At 36.9% G+C, this 19,331-nt stretch overlaps 1 protein-coding gene across 4 annotated transcripts in view; it reads right to left on the reverse strand.

The window, feature by feature from the left end:
* SOX5 (SRY-box transcription factor 5) overlaps nt 1-19,331 on the reverse strand; it is a 950,952-nt gene that overhangs the window by 612,426 nt on the left and 319,195 nt on the right. For all 4 annotated transcript variants that reach the window (XM_079773594.1, XM_079773592.1, XM_079773591.1 and 1 more), the window contains exon 5: nt 16,628-16,693. The gene's annotated coding sequence lies outside the window, so the exon portion shown is untranslated. The remainder of the gene's footprint in view (nt 1-16,627; nt 16,694-19,331) is intronic.

A 19,331-nucleotide genomic window follows, 5' to 3' on the forward strand; every position in this document is an offset into this window, starting at 1 on the left:
TTTTGACCAATGTCACCCCAATAGCATTAATAAAAATAAAAAAATAAAAAAGAGCTGTTTACTTATACTTCAGGAATAACATATCAATATATATTTAAACTTGTAGAAATATACATATATTAGGTTACATCAGAAAATTTTTTACTAAAACATTAGAAGCCCATAAGTGTTATTCCATGAGTTTTTCAACAGAAATTAAAACAAAGACTAGTCCTACTAGCTAAAGATTTCCCACCTACTGTACAAACAACAAAAATAGAGCTGGCATTCAGGACTCCATTAGAAGTTTATTGAAGTTCTGTGAGGTTGGAAAGCTTTTAGGAGTTCAGCATAAATCATTCAATACACACAGCAAAAAAAAAAAAAAAAAAAGATTTTCTCCTTGTATTCAATTTCTATGAGTGATCTCCAATTTACAACCTATGCTCAACCCAGAAATTGAATTAATCAATACAATTACCTTTTATAAATCCCTTTTGTCAACTATAGTAGTTCATAAAGTTAAAAAAAAATGAGATTCCTTATATAATAGGCTTGATGGCAAGATTCAGTTATATTGAAGGGCTAGCATTTGAAATGGGCATAGTATAGGCTCTATATGTGTGTTTTGGGGGATTATAAACATTGAGTGATCCTTATCTTTAAAACTCAAAGCAATTATCTACTAGTTGCAATCTAAAATAATCTGTTTTATGGAAAACAACATTAGAAAAAATGTTATATGATCACATCATGAATATTGATGAAAATTATCACATGAAATTTATACTAAATGAGTCATCTTTTAAAAACAAGTAAATTCACATTTCTGGAAGTCACCAAGTTGTTCATAACAACCAACTTAAGATAAATTCAGTTCACTTCCTGTGACTGAAAAAGTCTTAGTTATGATCTAAGACCATGATTTCAACATATAAACTAAAAGGGAACTGAGACAATTATTCAACTAATTTAGGTCTATTTAATACTTTCACATGAAATATTCAAGTAATTAGAGCAAAGTATTTTATATTAATTACCTTTTCATACATATTTATTTTATATGAAAAAGACCTTTGGCAAATTTAATATTAAAAAGGGAAGGAGGAAAACTCAATATGCCTGCCTAATTAAAATTAAAAACAATTACTGAATAAGAGAAAGATATGAACCTAAATAATCCAAAATGCTTATCTTTTGAGTCTATATTCACCAATTGTCCTAATTTCCTCTAATGGAGGTAAGCTAAATTTGACAAGACTATATAAAGTTGTATTCAATGTTAAAAGTCTATATATCCTTGCTTAAAGAAAATTCAACTAACCAACATTCTCAATCAATTAGAAAATACACCCATGTTAGGAATTTGTTAAGAACAAACCTAAAACTCCTAACAAATATCCTGGAGTGGGTAGAATCTGCCTATTTGTTTATATATGTTCCATATATAAAGACATTAAAATATATATATTTGGTTTGGTCCAACTTTGTACTATCTGCTTTTAAGCACATGGTTCTTATATATGAAGCAGTTGAGGGCCAATTCATTATCAAAACAATATTATATACCAGGGGTGGGGAACCTTTTTTCTGCCAAGGGCCATTTGGATATTTACAATATCATTCGTGGGTCATACAAAATTGTCAACTTAAAAATGTTCCTGCTATATTTGATCAGACATTTAATTAAGTCACCCTTAATACCTTGGAAGGACCAGACCAACTTATTCCATGGGCCTTATATGGCCCCGGGCCAGATGTTCCCCACCCCTGGTATATACTAAGCACATTCACAATGACATAATAAAACAATGTGTACCATACACATGGGTAAAAAGAGAAGAGCATCGAGTTAGCCAGAATTCCTATGAATTGTCATTCTATCTATACTAATAAAAGGGTAATATGCTAATTAGACTGGGAGACCTTCCGGATGTCCTTCCAGACAAAGCCATGGTGGCAGGGCCGAGGCAGAGAAAGTTAGGGGCGATCAGGCCAGGAGGGGAGGGCAGTTGGGGTGATCAGGCCAGCAGGGAGGGTAGTTGTGGGTTAGCAGGCTGGTGGGGGGGCAGTTGGTGGTGATCAGGCCGGTGGGGGACGGTAGGCAGAGTCGTTAGGGGCGATCAAGCAGGGGGCCGGAGAGTGGTTAGAAGTCAGCAGTCCCAGATTGCGAGACAGAGGTCGGGCCTAAACTGGCAGCCGGACATCCCCTGAGGGGTCCCAGATTGGAGAGGGTGCAGGCCGGGCTGATGGACACACACACACACACACACACACACACACACACACACACACCCGTGCATGAATTTCGTGTACCGGGTCACTAGTTGTAATATATTTTACTGGAAAAAAAAACACAACTCCATGAACAAGTTGTGTATATATGGTAGTGTTTCTAAATGGAGAAACTGAGGTAACAGGGAACAAAGACAAATCTTTGTCAAAGAACATTCGAGTAAAGAACTTACACACTATAGCTTACAGCAATCTTCAACCAACATTCTCTCATTGCTTAAATGTAAACCTCTTGTTTTTATTCAAACATTAGGATACAAAGTGATAATTCAGTTCATAGAATTTTACTCTCTTGAAGTTGAAAACATACTGCATCCTTCAGATAATATTGTGATTAGTAATTTTTGTTTCAACAGGCTTGAGAGAAAAATAAACAACTCAGAATAGTCTATACTATAGGAAAACATTTCTATCCCAATAACTAACTATCTATCAATTAGCATTTTTTTAATTTGGAGAGAGGATTTAATCAGTTAACAATTTCTCTAAATTTGGGTAATGTCTGATAATGTCTCTGTTCCTCATTCCATATTAGCTTAATAACTAACCCCTGATAAGCAGGTCTGTGTTAAATATTTACTGAAGATTCTATAGAAAAGATTCCATCAGAATATGGATATCTTTCATTCAAGAGAAATATATTTTTGTGTGTCTATTTGTATATGTATGTGGGTGTGTATTTTAATAAGCATAATTGAAGGAAACCTTAGAAAAATTAAAATGTATGGTTTATTTTACATAATTTTTATAAATTCCATATTCTTATTCTTGTAATAGGACTGAAAAAGACAGTGTGGCAGGGGGTTAAAAGCTGTGTCAGAGAATACTAACTGGCTACCTAATATCTCTTTATTATAATAAAGCAATTAAACATATAAATAGAATCCTGCTAATAGCACTGAGATATAAATGGAACTTGAAGGAGGAGAGTTCTGACTGCTTTGGACCTTCTGCTCTTTGCTCTCTGTGCTTCTACTTCTTGCCTTGACATGAGCTAGAGCAAGCCTGCTGAAACCCTACCAACCCTCTTGTAAGCATTACAACAAGGATGTGTCTCTCCTTGGTGTGGTGGAAGAGAAATCTGGAAGGGGCCTGGGCCCCTCAGAGCATGCTGGAACAGCTGGCTTTGGCTGTATGTGATCCTCTTGTATTATGGAAGAGAAACAAACTCTTCCCTATTCAAACCATTGTCCCTGGGTCCTGTTACTTGAATCTGAAGACAATTTCTCGGTGATAGGGACTCAGAATTTGGTGTCAGAGAAAATCCTGGTCTACACACTTATTATGTGCTCTTAGATCATCTGCCCTCTCTTTGCATTGCTGGCTCATCTGTAAAATGAGGATAATAGTGATACTTTCTGCAAAACTCTACTCTGATAATTAAATAACATAATCCATCTAACACACATAAGCCAAGCTCCAAGTGTTTATTGATTACTACTCATTATTACTAATGTTATTGGGCCATGTTAAGAGAGGAGCTTGTCCTGGCTGGGTAGCTCAGTTGGTTAGAGCATCGTCCCGATATGCTGCGGTTGCAAGTTTGATCCCCAGTCAGGGCACTTACAAAAAGGAACCAATGAAGGCATAAATGAGTGGAACAACAAATTGATGTTTCTCTCTCTCCCGTCCTCTCTCTCTAATATCAATACATTTTTAAAAAGAGAGAGCGAGGAGCTCATCATTGCTCAAAACCAGGCAAAAGTTAGCACCAGAATATGGCAGGCATGTTACCCACAAAGGGGACAGAAAAATGTTAGAGAACAGAGATAGGAAGAGAGAGGGGAGAGCAGGGGTTTAAATTTATGGCATTCTTTTCCACTTGGATAATGACTTGCTATTTTTCAACCAGATCTTCTGGATGTGACATATACTTGAAAGTCCTCCTTTTCATAAAATTTAAACATAATCTCTAGTTGTTTATCAGAAACGCTCTATTTGTGGATGTGTTTATATCTGTTGTTTTGAAGAACAACAAAAATTAATAAACTCACTGTGAACCCCTGAGGACAGAGTCTGTCTTTTCTATTTACCATTGAGTCCCTGCATGGTGATACATGAAATACCTGCCAACACCCCCGATTCCATGTATAGTCCTTCTCATTTGGGTCACAAGGAACCAGAGGGGAAAATCCTCTGCCTTTCCACATGGAAAGATCACTGTATTTGTGCAATAGCAAAAGATTCTGAGTGTTTTGGATATTCTTAATTTATGGAGAAAAAAAAGTTACCAGGGAAAAGAAACCTCAGATGCTAATGTGAGGTCCATGCACTCCAATTCCTGCAGGAGAAGTCCATAGTAGAGGTTTGGTGAAATGGGAAATAGTAGAAACCCCTTTATGTTTATTCTCTGAGCAAAAAGAGGACTGTGACCATCTTCTAGAATGGCTATCTGTGAGGCAGTAGCCTTGTAGATTTCCATGACAAACCCCCCAAAATTTACAGATATGGCTGCACAGTAGGTCAAGGGTTGAGAGTCCCCTATGTCATCCACTCTTGACACTCCATGGTTGAGAGTTACTGAAGGAGAGCGTTGAGAGTCTGAAGGGGTCTCACTGAGGGTTGTGATAAATGGACGCAGATGGGAGCCACAGCATGGCCAGTGTGACTGAGGTCGTGAGAGATCCCAGGAGGAATGAATGCCCATCACTAGTGATCACAACAAGACAACTGTGCAGCTCATCTGCACCAATAAAAATAGGTGAGGGCTGCAAAGCAGACATCGCATTTCACCTTTCTACCCACCCTTGAGCAGTTAAGCGTATCAATAGGCATGTACCAGAACCAAAACACCAGAGAAATTCTGTCATGACCCACCATTAAAGCATGCTGCCATTTTCAGTCATAACAGCCAATTCTCTCTGAGTCATTCATTGAACCAACTAAACTTAGATCTCTATGCCTGAAAGGATGTTATCTAATGAAAAAGGTGAAAGTTCCTACCCTTTTACATCCAATCATATCTCTATTTGGTAAACCAGGGGAAGAAGTTCAACTGCATGGCTTGGAATAGAGCCATGCCAGCAGATTGTGCTGGGTAGAAATAACACTAGTCTGTCTAGGTAAGATCAGTGCCAATGGTTCCAACTAAAATTAGAAAAAAGGAGACAGCACCTTGGCTCATGCTTATGTTGGAGACAAGACTCTAACTCCTGCTAAAGCCAAATGATGGCAATTCAATTCCTTCCTGCCAGTTGCAAATCCCTACACTACCACTGCAGTATTATCTAAAGACATTTGCAATCCAGTGCACCTAACAAGAGAAGTGATTCTTAGATTAGTCACTTAATGGGTTAGCAACTCTAGTGCATACATTTATTCTGAGCCAATAGGTATTTTTCAAAACTATAGGCAGACTGTTAGAAGAAAAAATAATTAGTAGAACCTTATTAATTTGAGGTAGATAAAGGATATTTATTTATTAATTTTACTGTAAAAATAAAAAATAAAATTAAGGAAAGAATGACATCACTGCCTCCTCAAAACATTACCAAAAAGCCCACCACATCCCGGCGGCTTGGCTCAGTGGTTGAGTCTCAACCCCGAACCAGAAAGTCAGTTTGATTCCTGGTCAGGGCACATGCCCAGGTGGTGGGCTCGATCCCCAGTGTGGGGCATGGAGGAAGCAGCCAATCAATGATCAATGATTCTCTCTCATCATTGATGTTTCTATATCTCTTCTTTCTTCCATGAAATAAATGAATATATATATATATATATATATATATATATATATATATATATATATATATATATTAAAAGGCCCACAACAGTTTTCATGCTCAACAAATATAATTTTGCTTTAATCTCATACATGTCATGAGGCACCATGTCATAGTGGAAACTGGGCCAGGGATCAGGAAATATGGATTCTTTTCCTGGCTCTGTCACTTATTAACTATGTAAAATGATGCAAAATTTAACCTTCCTGAGCCTCAGTTCCTTGTCTATAAAATCAGTGACTTAGATAAGCACTATACAGAGCCTAGATTCTGTATTGCTCTCTAAATCATTAGTGATCAGATTGTATTTTAAATGTTGTATGGTCTTTATAACACATCTTGATATTAAGTATTTCATAAATCCTTGGTTTAGAAGTCAAATATATATAACTAGAGGCCTAGTGCACAAAATTCTGCACTTGGGGGTGGGGGTCCCTCAGCCCAGCCTGTGCCCTCTTGCAGTCTGAGAGCCCTCGGGGATGCCTGCCTGCTCTGGAGGCGGGAGAGGCTCTGCCACCACTACTGCACTCACCAGCCGTGAGCCTTGTTCAGGGTTTCTGGCTGAGCGGCGCTCCCTCTGTGGGAGGTCACTGACCACTAGGGGGCAGCTCCTGTGTTGAGCATCTGCCCCCTGGTGGTCAGTGTGCATCAGAGCCACCAGTCGTTCCACTGTTTGGTTGATTTGCATATTTGCCTTTTATTATATAGAATAGACAAGGAAGTCTGATTCTAATGGTAAAGAATTAAATAGTGTTGTTGTGTTTTTTATTTGATCTACTTTGTCATGGCAATATACACACTTACAGATAGAGACAATATTTATGTCTCTTGGCATATACTGTAACCTTTTAGGCAAAAGTCAAAGCCATAGAAAGTCTCTGAGATCATTCAAAGTATTCTTTGAAGAAAATAGCATACTGCAACCAGACAGAAGGATCTTATCCTGTGCCCTAGACTAATTCAGGAATCTGAACCTCTGGGGAGACTTTCAGGTGCTAAATGAGACAACACACTCAGAATATTTACCCCAAGGCCTCTGTCAGATTGAAACTGCTTTTTATTCTACATAGGTAGGACAGTTGTATAATTGCATCATTGCCCATAACTCCACTCCTAGGATTCTTAAGCAATCTACAGAATTTTATTCAAATCACCCTAGTGCTCAAAATGCTAATTCATGTCTCAGCAGACAATGGAACTCAGCTGCTGCTCAAGGCTCCTTTGGGCCCTACCTCCTCCAGTGAGTAATACCTGGCCAGGAAAGCAGACTTCCATTCTTGCTGGTTGATGCTAGACTATCAAAGATCTATCTGCACTGAACACAATTCATAACATGGTCAATAGGATAATCACTGCCCTGACTGTCAGTATCTGGAGTTCTGCTTTGATTTCTGGCACTAGCTATTGGGATGCTGGGCCAAGTCCTGCAATCTCTCTGGTAAATGCTATTGATAATGATGCTTCTTGAGCATGTGCATTCTAAGAATTCTGCAATCCCAAGTTTGATAAAAATATTGCCACTCCATATTGTGCACTAGTGCGAAAAGAAAATCTCTATTTTATCCTCTTTTAGGTTGCAGACTCCTTTGAAAAATCTGATAGAATCAATTGACCTGTATTTTTTCCTCGGGGAAAAAAAAATCTTCCGAATAATCTTCTACACAAATGTTCATGTCAACTGAAGGGGTTCTCTGATACTAGAAGGAGTTTCCATAAGTGCAAGTGAACATCCTGGTCTAGAATCAAAATCATTTCTGTACTTATTAGCTATATGATTTTGGAAATGCTGAATGTAAGTTTTCTCTTCTATAAAAAAAAGCATAGGTAATAAAATCAATCTGTCTACATCTTATAACTATGTTGAGCATGAAATGTTTAAATATGAGTGTATATGAAACCCAACTGGTAGTACATAGAACTCTGTGCAACTCTAAGTTGCTACTGTTCTAAGTTGCTATTTAAGGACTCTGCTGTCACAAGCTTTAAGGAGTACTATCCTGCCCACAGGCACCATCAAGCTTGGGGAGGTGAGAGTCACCAGAACCTGTTTCTAACTTAGGAGCCTGAACTCTCAGAGCCTGACTGACAGATGTCACTATTCTTTCCAGCGTGTGTCTGATTACTGATCTCTTTATATATATCCAGTGAACTGAATATACTCACTCTGTCTTCCTTCTCTGGAAGTATTTTTATAACCTGGAGTTTTACACCTCCTAAAGTACAGTTGCTCCTTCATTGGCATTAAGTCTTGATCTTCATGTGTGTGTTTCTTAGTTATTGTTGCTGGGCTCCATACTCGACATCTCTACTCTCCTCCACTGGTGTGAATAATTACAAACCATATTGCAAAGATCATTACCCCTATTTTATTAGCAAATAGACTAGAAAATGCAGAGGTGTAGTAAGTACCCTCAAGGCTTACACAGTGTGTGACAGAGCCAGTTACAAGAATCAAACCCCATTCCCAATGATAGTTATCGCTTTATTACAGTTCTTCCTTTATTCCAGGAGTCCAGTAATATTACCCTGTTATATAGCAAACACTTTTCTTTATAACAAAGGGTGGATAATACATACAAACATTTTGAGGCATACATTTTAATTCTGTATTTTTCAATTTAACATTTTAAAATAATTTCATACCTAAAAAATTACAAAAATACTAGTAGTACTTGTCCCTTTCTCAGTGAATCACAGGAGTTGCACATGATTCTGATATGGCTCATTACTGATTAATTTCCATCACTTGTTTTAGGTTTTATCTGCCAGGCTTTTCCACTATAAATTACTGCTTTCCCTTTTGTAATTAATAAGTATTTTGAGAGAAGATATTTTGACACTATGTAAGTACCTATTTGTGATCATATTTTCAGCCCTAATTTAGCATCCAGATATGATTGTGGCCTGAAAAAATTATTACTGTGGCACTTACCAAATGGTGATTTTACATTTCCATCATTATTCCTACTGTTATTAAGTGGTATTCTACAGTTATAAAAGAACTTCCTTTAGTCCCCATTTATTCAATACTTTTTATAACAGTGAGAACCATATTGAGTGCAATCCATTATTTTATTGCTCAAATGTCCCAGATGTGACCATTAGGAGCTACTTCAGGTTGGCTCCAGTATTTTTCCAACATGTTTGCATCATTTTGTAGGTCTTCCTTACTTTTTAGCACCACAAAATATTCCATTACCTCATTATATACATAATTTTCCTATTCTAGCCCTAGAATCATTCTTTATATAAGAAGTGTGTTTTTTTTCTTTTATTAGATAATCATATTCAGAAACCAAGATCTAGGTACTAGGCATGCTCATCACTATTGAAGTATTATTGCTTCTCGACTCTGCACTATTTTCACATGCCACCGTAGCCTAGAAATCACAATATTAATTCATTACTTTTATAGTTGAACTCTATCCCACTGTGTAGAGTTGCCACAGTACATTCAACCACTCACCTGTGCATAACCATTTCAATAGTTTTAAATATTTTACAATTATGAACAATGCCACAATGAATAATTTTAGGCATGTGATTGTCATATTGTTGAAGGTATGTCTTCATGATAAATTCCTAGAAATGGGATTGTAGGGTCGAATGGTGTATATATGTGATTTGTTAGACATTGCCTAATCCTTGTGCAAAAGGCTTGTCCCAATTTCCCTCACCATTCAGCAAACTATGAGAACAAAGCCTGCATTTTCAACTCTTCCTTCAAATCATTTTAGCAGAGATGCTGAGTAGCATTTGAGTGGCTGATTTATGTTTACTTCTTCTCTCTGAGTACAGATATCATCTAACCATAGTGCTAACAATCAAAGAAAAGGTTTACATAACTGTAAAGGAAGGGGAAGAGAAAGAACAAGAGCTGGGAAAAATCACTCATGGGGGGAAAAAATAGTTGGCTTTGATCACAACAGCACAGGATGGAAACAAAGCTTAGAGTCTTCCCTTTGAAAGCTTAACAAACCAAGAAGGTTTTCAGGAACTTTGCCCATGACCAAGATCCAGTTCTGTCTCCTATATGTCCCAAAGATCCATACCAATATTACAACAAGTCACACAAAGTACTTGAATTATCTGCTTAAATGCCTATCATTAGACAATTAGTTTTGAAGTCGAGACCATCTATTGATCTATATATGTATCTCAACTCCTAGCACAATGCTAAATACGTAAAATGTTATGTTAAAATTTATATGATTGTGTTTTCCTGATGAAATTTTTAAAAGCTCATTAAAATAAAAACAAACAGTTCCTGAGTGCTTACTCTGTTCCACACACCATCCTAAATGTTTTACACATATTGCCCCATTTCATGCTCTTAACAATCATACAAGGTTGGTTGTATTATTACCCCCATTAAATAGATGAGAAAACAAAGACTTGGGAAGACAAATCACTTGCCTAAGGGGACATATCATGAAAAAGAGTTGGGATTTCAGTGGAATTTGAACTGAGGTATTTCTCATTCTAAAGCCCATGCTGCTTCACTTCCTGATTCCTGATGCCCCTTACATCAACATCATGTAGGCAGGTTCCTACTCTGCCCACTGTCATGCCAAAGCTAATTCTATATTAAGGATTTCAGGCTATTGTGTTGCTATTAAGAATAAAAGGAAAGGTGGCCATTTTAATGGTTTCCAAATAGACTCTTAAAAAGCTTTCTGCGATTTTTACCTTTTGGCAAACAAAGCTTTGGCTTGTCTGATACATGCACACACTTATCACCCCCTCGTGACTTGGATTATGTACAAGCATCCTATTAAAGAGTTTTTAAAAGACTGAAATGTGGTTTCCTTTCTGACAGCAGAGGGAAAATAAAAAGATGTTCTTTGCCCTCCTGTTCTAATCTGCTTTTGGAAGTCAAGTCTGCAATTCCCAGAACTGTATCACCAGCTTGTTACATTTCCATAAATCTGTCCAAGAATACAACACTGTTCACCCAAAAAAAAATGTAATGTAAACTGTAAAACACATGCACATGATACCTGGATCCAATGTGCCCTCATTTTGTATATAAGTGAAAATAAAGCAATGCCTTAACTCTTACAAATGCCAATATCACATTACTTAGGTAAGTGCCACCAAATCATTATTGAAATTCTGATAGCATTTGCCTTACTGGTAAAAAGAAAATTACCTGTAATGCATAGTTTAAATAATTACTTTTAAACAAAAGCTTCTCTTCTGCATTGCTTATTTATCTTCCGAGACCAGCTCAGCAGGGCTATGTATTTTATTAAAATTGCCTTCAGACTGCTAATGGCAGGGCGTCTGTTAGCACAGGAAAAGTGATGGCAGTTTGACTCCTATTCCTAATATTGGGAGTTAGTCCAGACACTGAAGAGCCAGAACTCTGCTGTGCATTTGACTATGTTATCAACACTTTAGTTGCTAATGATACTAGTGACAGCATTTCAATATGATGGGTCAGACTTAAATAGGAAAGCTTAATAATTGTGCTTACAGAACCAAAGAAACTCCCTACTCCCCCCACCCCCCAATCCCTTTTATCAGAAGATCAGCTGGTGTTAGGCTTCACGACTGGGAATTATTTGGTAAGCGTCTGTTCAACACATTTTTTTCTTCTCTTTTCCGCACCTTGAATGGAGAGCCTCCATCCCCACCTGATATCTACCCGTTCAGAAAGTGACAACTGAAAGCCTTCCCGTGGAGCAGCCGTGTGCCAACCACCCAGCAGAGGGTCACACTGATGACTTCCCTGTGGCTTTTATTTTCCCCAGGGAATTCCACAGGCAAGGCTGACTGCTTGCCAGATATGCCGAGTGCCACAACCGGCAGCGCTAAGAACCCCCGTCCTTCTTGATGGGAAGCAGTAAGCAACTGTGCTGAACACCTGTGTCAGCTCCTGTTCGTGGGGACACCCTGGGCAAGCACTCACTCAGCATTCAGAATGGGGCTCCCCTCATCTAACTGGCGCTTCTGTCCAAAAACTTCTCAGTAGTCATATGATAATAGTTATGTTTGTCAGATCTCTGTAACATCAGCGTGTTTAACTACTGCAAATAGGATCACTCAGATAATCCATGAGCTACATATTTTACTGTAAGTGTTTAAAGGCAATCAGCATAATGAATGGATTTCCTGTTATTGTGGAAGTAAAAACAGAATTCTCCATCACTTCCTCATCATGATTCCATAGATGATAATGATGAAAAAAAAATCCATAGATGAAAAGGGCAAGAAAGAAAATGAAGACGGTAAATTAAAACGGTCTAAGAACTTTATATATGAAAGGAGAGGTAGCTGGAGGAAGAAGGACCACAGGGAAGTTTTTATTTGTTTGTTTGTTTTAAGATGGGAAACCTGAGCATGTTTAAATGTTAAAGGTTTCAGTAAAGAAGTGGAAGGTAATAGAGGGAAGGATCCATGTTTCTGCTTTGGCCAGTTTGGCTCAGTGGGTTGAGCATTGTCCCGTGCATCAAAAGGTTGCCAGTCTGACTCCCTGCCAGGGTACATGCCCGGTGGGGGGCTTAATCACTGGTCAGGGTGTGTGTGGGCGGCAATTAATAGATGTTTCTCTCTCCCTCTTCCTTCCTCTCTCTCTAAAAAAAAAATCAACAACAATAATAAAAAAGAATCAATGTTTCTGAAACTGACCTAGGAAATGGGGTATGAGCATAGGTGAAGACCCTGGACCTTCGGGAAGAACAAGAACCTCCTTCACCCAGAAAGGGACAGCAATCACCCCAGATTCGATAATTGTAGGTGTGTATGTATATTTGAGGTAGGCATACCCTCTCCTTCCAAAAATAATGTTGAAGAATAATTTCCTATTTCTGTTGGAATAAATTAGAATTTTTAGGAAAATTATATTAAATACTCATAAACAAATAGGATATATATGTTACATTAATATTTTGGTAGCCAAATAATGGAAATCTAAGCTTAGATACCTAATTACAGTTCTAAAATTATTTCAATGTATTAATTTACATTTGAAATATTTTTAAAAAATATTTTTATTGATTTCAGAGAGGAAGGGAGAGGGAGGGAGAGAGAGAGAGAGAGAGAGAGAGAGAGAGAGAGAGAGAGAGAGAGAGAGAGAGAGAAACATCAATGATGAGAGAGAATCACTGATTGGCCACCTCCTGCACACCTCACACTGGGGCTCGAGCCTGCAACCCCTGTAATGGAACTGTGACCTCCTGCTTAATAGGTCAATTCTCAACCACTGAGCCATGCTGGCTGGACTGAAATACTTTTAATAAAATAAACAGTTATTTAGAAATTGGAAACTGCTGCTAAAAATCACCAGTAGAAGGTACCTCCACCTCTTAAATTTTCATTGTTAATAGTCACTTTGATTCTTTGAAATGATAGTAATAATAATTTTAGAAATAACCCTTCCTTCTAAGGATCAAAATATCTTCTCTAACCTGATAATCTTTCTAAAGATAAATATGGACATTTATCTCTGTTATTTATATGAAATAATATCCCTTATTTTCTCATTTATATTAAAAATGGTCACTTCTAACTTAATCAATTTTTATTTACCACCTAATACGTGTACCCAGGCTTAAAAACTGTAATGTAACTGCAAAGACAATAACAGTGCGTTTCTCCTTACAGGAAACAGTGGTCATTGGCAGGCAAAGACAGGTTAAAGACCCTAAGTCATCAGGCTGGTAAGTTTCAAAGCTGGTTCCAGAATTCATGTTCTCTAATTCCTACTAAATTGTTATTTTTTTCAACTATTCTATGATTCTCCTAGTAAATATTCTTCTGGGTCATGTGATTATTATAATAAAACCATAACATAATTATCAAACATATTCCTTTGCAAATAGAAGATAAAATTCATGACTTATTTGTGTACTTATACAAAGCTTTGTAGTTAGTTTCGGTAGAAATTATAGATGACAAACAAATGGGAAATTGGGCTGTGCAAAGGAGCTAATCAAATGTACACTATTTAACTATTACAAGACATTGTCACTAATGTCCCTATTACAAAACAATGAATTATTATACAAAATCAAATAACATGATTCAAATGCAAAATAATTCTGCAATTTAAGGATATGAAATAGAAAAATGATAGATGTATTATCATTAGTTCCTTGAACACAATCATCGGACAATAGCCTGCTCAGATAAAATTGCTCTGATCATTGTTAATTTATTCTCATTTATAATTTACATTCTGTGGATAAAGTATAATTTTAAAAATGCTTTATACAACCTGTAGGTCTGAGTGACATGTGAGACATATCATGCCCCTTACTGGCTAAAACCCCTTTGATGATTCCCATCTCACTCAGAACAATAGTCAAGGTCCTACCATAGTCTACCAGGCCCTATGTGATGGACTCCATATCATCCTCCCATTCTCATCTCTTTTCCACTCCTTCCTCTCTTCCTGACATACTGCCCTTCTTGAAACTCCTTCAACACACCAAGCACACTCCTTATACTTGTTCTTGCCACTGAATGTAACTCTCTTCACCCATATATCTAAATGGCCCCCACTCTTATTCCATTTAGGTCTGTGCTCCATTCTCTCCTCTTCAGACAGGCCTTTCTTAGACACAGTATCTAATATAGTCTCCCACCATTCTCTACTTATTCCATTTTATTTTCTTCTTAGTACTTATCCTATTAAACACATACATCAAAATCTTCAACTTATGTTTCCCTCTACTAGAATGAAAGCTCTGGACAGTAAGAACTTTTGTTATATAAATGAATGAATGAATGAATGAATGAATGAATGAATAAATGGATAATCATCTTTTCATTCCATCTATCTAAACAGAAAATGTCTCCAGAAAAACAACATTTAAAAGTAAGCTTAAAATTCTTGTTATCTTCAAATATCAGTAGAATCCAAAGTATCAGCATAGATTGTATTCATTATCAAATTATAAATTGGTAAAGATGGCAAATGATGATGTATTTTCTGTGTGTGTGCACAATGCTGTGTGCAGAATTATTTGTACTCTACAAGCTGGAAGGCAGCATAATGCAGAAGGCCTGCATCACGTCAAAAAACACAGAGTTACCTCTGTTAGCAATATTTCATGTGACCTGGGTGGCAACTTAGACTTGTAAAATAGGTGGACTGGATTGAGGTTGTTGCTATCTCACAAGATTAGGGATATCGGAAGCATTTGTCTCTTCTTTCTTGATTTCGCTTCCAGACACACAAGAGCCAGATTCAATTTAATGTCAATATTTACATTAACAGGGGGATGCCAAGAAGAACCACCACTTTGGGCTTCAATTTATCTCTTTTTAATGTTTAGTTCAAGGATATTTGTAAACTAAAATATTTGGGGATATTAACTACCAGAAAAACTCTTTACAAAAGTATCACCCAAAAGAGGTTCGTAACTCTGCAAGAATCTGTGCAGACATACTTACAAACCCAATTACTAAGGTATATCATTCTAAATATAGCTTTTGTGTTTAAGGACTCTCTATATTTATTTATAAGCAGAGATGTTAGCAAGATAGACTTGAAATTACTTTCCTTTAAGATGGAAAGTAGTATTCTCTCAAGATACATAACAATAATAAACTGTGTAGTCCCTAATGCTAATGCTAGAAAATCACTAAATCCCTGAAGCATCCAGGGAGAACTTGAAGCTTAGCTCCTTTCTGAATAAGCCATTTTATTTCAAGAGGTGTGATCAGACTGGAGGACAAAGGCATTATCTCTGTGTGATGAAAACTGAAAATCCACTGGTGGTTGCTCAATAGGAGACGTGGAGGGGGAGCGGCTAAGTCCAACTGCAGAGGAGTTGTGGAGGTGGTAACACCGGAGGAGTAACAGAGAGGGAACGGATCCCCAAGCTTCTATCAATAACTAAGCAGCAGTAGGGAGAGTTGTAATCACTGTTTAAAGCGAGTGGGAGGCTTCTCTAAAACTAGAGATGAGCACAACGTCACCCGTGGTGAAGCCCAGGGCTATGGGACTGCAGATGTCAGCTTGGTTCCAGCTTACTGAGGAGTGTGGCTAACACCAAGCCTTCCACAATGGCTGACAAATGCTCATAGCAGACCCTTCGACTATTGGGATCTTCCAATTTACATAGAAATTGTCTGTTTTAATCAACCTGCATTTACACGTGGTAGTCAACATTCGGTACTTAAGATTAATGTTGGCAAGCAGACTGATTCTGAAGAGTGTCAAGAGCTTTTGGAGGTGTACCCAAACCCCGAGAATACAGCAGAGAAGAAAGAAAACTTGGTTTCCATGAACCAAGTGCTCTCCTACTACGATTACATAGTCACATTTTATATGATTTAAGGTTCTGATTCTAAAAAATTTATCAAGAAACTTTCACCTCAAAACAGCTTACATACCATAAAGAAAAATAGAAATCAGGGTATATCAATATATCTTATTAGGTTGTAAATTTTCTTCTAGTCTTGAAAATTTATTTAAATTATGTTTTCATCGTCAAATCCTACAAAAAACATACCCAAATGCTGGATTTTTTACATAAAGGTGTTAGTCATGATTTGCAAAACTGAGAACATACTAAGTTCGCACATACTACAAGAACTAAACAAGTGGCAAGAGACATGAGAACCCTAGAATGGATAGCAAACGAATGAACAGCAAATGAAAATGAAAATGTCCTGACCTGCTGAGTCTCCCAGTCCAATCTCTCCCACTCCCGAAGTCCTTGTCTTATCTATAGCTTCCAATGCTATAAAAATAAAAGAAAAGGTTTTAGTGAGAAATCAAAGTAACTCCAAAATACTCAGGTGAAAAAAAAATTTAAACATCATAAAGAGAGTTAAACAAGATTCCTGAAACAAAACTGTGGAAGAAGGATTGTAATTTTCATTGTAATAATTTTCAAAAGACCAGATTCATAGCCATGTAACAAGGTCAGACTCAGGACTGTTCCAGTTAATGGTTGATAAATGAATAATGAACAATTGAAAAGCAAACATTTGTAAATGACAGTCAAGATATAATTAAGGACAGTTTTAATGTAAAAATATGAGCCAGTTATTTTGAAGCTTTACCAATTAAACCATTTTTAAAAAATATTTATGTCATTAGTTCAGTCATGTAAGCACATGTGTGGGTGTGTAGCCCTGGGACTAGTTTTATTGAAACAATTTTAACCATCTTTATAGTCCATGATGGTTAACTGAAAGTATACCTATAATACAACATTACTTACAGCTGCAGTACTTCATGAAAAACATGCTAATGGGCACTAAAATTTATTAAATACAGAATAACACTTATCAGAGGATACCAAGTTGTATAAAAATATGAGTTTTACAAACTCACTGGACAATTTCTAGGTTAAAAAATCACAACAAAAATAAAATTAAAAAAAAACCTTTCGATATACATAACTATTTTATCATGATTTTATTATTTATTTATGGCTATAGAATAATTTCTATAAGGGGAAGCTCATCAGCTATTCTCAACTCTTTAAGCTTTGGCTCCCCAAAAGATTAATTTCTATGATTTTTGTGATCTGGTTGGCAACAGATTTATTAAAATTTTAGATATATAAATTATATAAATTTCCTGTATGTGATGGTAGAGTGACCTGTATCATCAACCTGCTTATGCTGTCAGCATTTTAAGACTTCAAAATTCTCCCTTTAGGATAATGGAATTCCACCCCTGGGGTAAGGGACTAACATACCAGAGGCAGGGATTTAGAGGTGATCTAGAATGAGGCTACTGTATAACTTATTTTTTTAATCTTCATCTGAGGATACCTCTTCCTATTGATTTTATATAGAAAGAAAGGGAGGGAAGAGGTAAGGGAGGGTGAGAGAGAAAAGGAAACATTGATTGCTGGGAACCAATTCCAGCATGTAATAATTACAAGAGTTCCATTAAAAGGTTGATGAGACTTGGGTGGACTCAACAATGGCTGAGCCACATATGTAGTTTACCTGTTGGAAATGGCTAAATGGCACTTCCCCCAAACCTGAATAGGATTGCTTGCTGCCAGACAGCTCAGGGCATTTTTTTGCCTCCTATTTGCCAAACACCTGAACAGCTGTAGGCTATTCCCCAAACTGACAATGCTTCTGTATACCCTTTGATATCCTACCCTTTGAAGTGTATATCTCCACCTTGCCTTAGGACAAATTGTGTTAAATAAATAGCACGGGGACCTTAGACAAGAAGTAGTCTTCAGTTCCTTTAGCTGAAGATCCTCTGACCCCCAATGCCTTTCAAAATTATCTTTCGTCTTTGGACTCCTTCTTGAATCTACACATCAGCCCCTTTCTCCAGAATGCTGAACCCTTTGTAAGGCTGGGAAAAGAACCCCGACAATTGATGTTAGAGAGAAACTTTGAGGTGATAGAGACACATCACTGGAGCCTCGCATATGTGCCTCAACTGGGAATCGAACCCACAACTTTTCTAGTGTATGGGAGGACACCCAACCAACTGAGCCACCTGCTTGGGGTTTTTTAACTTTTGATTATTAGTTCATATAGGACTTTACATTTTTTAAAGCTTCAATAATTTTGGGAGACTTTTTGGAGTACCAAAATGCTTTTGAAGTATATAAAATAGTAGGAATTATACACCAATACCAAGTGGGATTTATATTAGGGCTGCAAAGTTGGTTTAACATCTAAATATCAAATGATGTAACATACCATAGTGATAATATTAAAGACAAAACCATATAATCCTCTCAATAGATGCTGCTTTCATGAGAAAAATCCAATACCCTTTCATGAGGAAAACACTGACAAACTAGTAATAGAAGGGAACTTCCTCAACCTAATTAAATGCATTTACAAAAACAAACAAACAAACAAAACCCACACACAATTATCATACTTAAGGATGAAAGATTGACTGCTTTTCCCCTAAGATGAGGAATAAGACAAGGATGTCCACTCATAGCACTTCTGTTGAACACTGGAACTAGAGGTTATAACCAGGTTCATTAAGAAAGAAAATATATCCATATTGGAAATGAAGAAGTAAATAAAACTATCTTTATTTGTATATAACATTATTTTATTTTTAAAATCCTAATCAATTCACTAGAAAACTATTAGAACTTATGAACAAGTTCAATAGGGTTGCAGAATACTTGGTCAATATGCAAAAATCAATTCAATTTCTATACACCAGCAATAAACATTCTGCAAATAACACTAAAAAGACAATTTCATTAACAACACGAAAAAGAATAAAGTACTTAAGTATAAATTTCAGTAATCGATGTGAAAAACTTGTACATCAAAAACCAAAACAAAATAAAAATATTAGCTTCTTCTTCAAGGAAACACCAAAAGGTGGATGATGTTGGTGCTGTGGGAGACCCTGGGGGCCCTAGA

This window comes from Cnephaeus nilssonii (genome assembly GCF_951640355.1).
Source record: "Cnephaeus nilssonii genome assembly, chromosome: 6".
NCBI classification, from domain to species: domain Eukaryota; kingdom Metazoa; phylum Chordata; class Mammalia; order Chiroptera; family Vespertilionidae; genus Cnephaeus; species Cnephaeus nilssonii.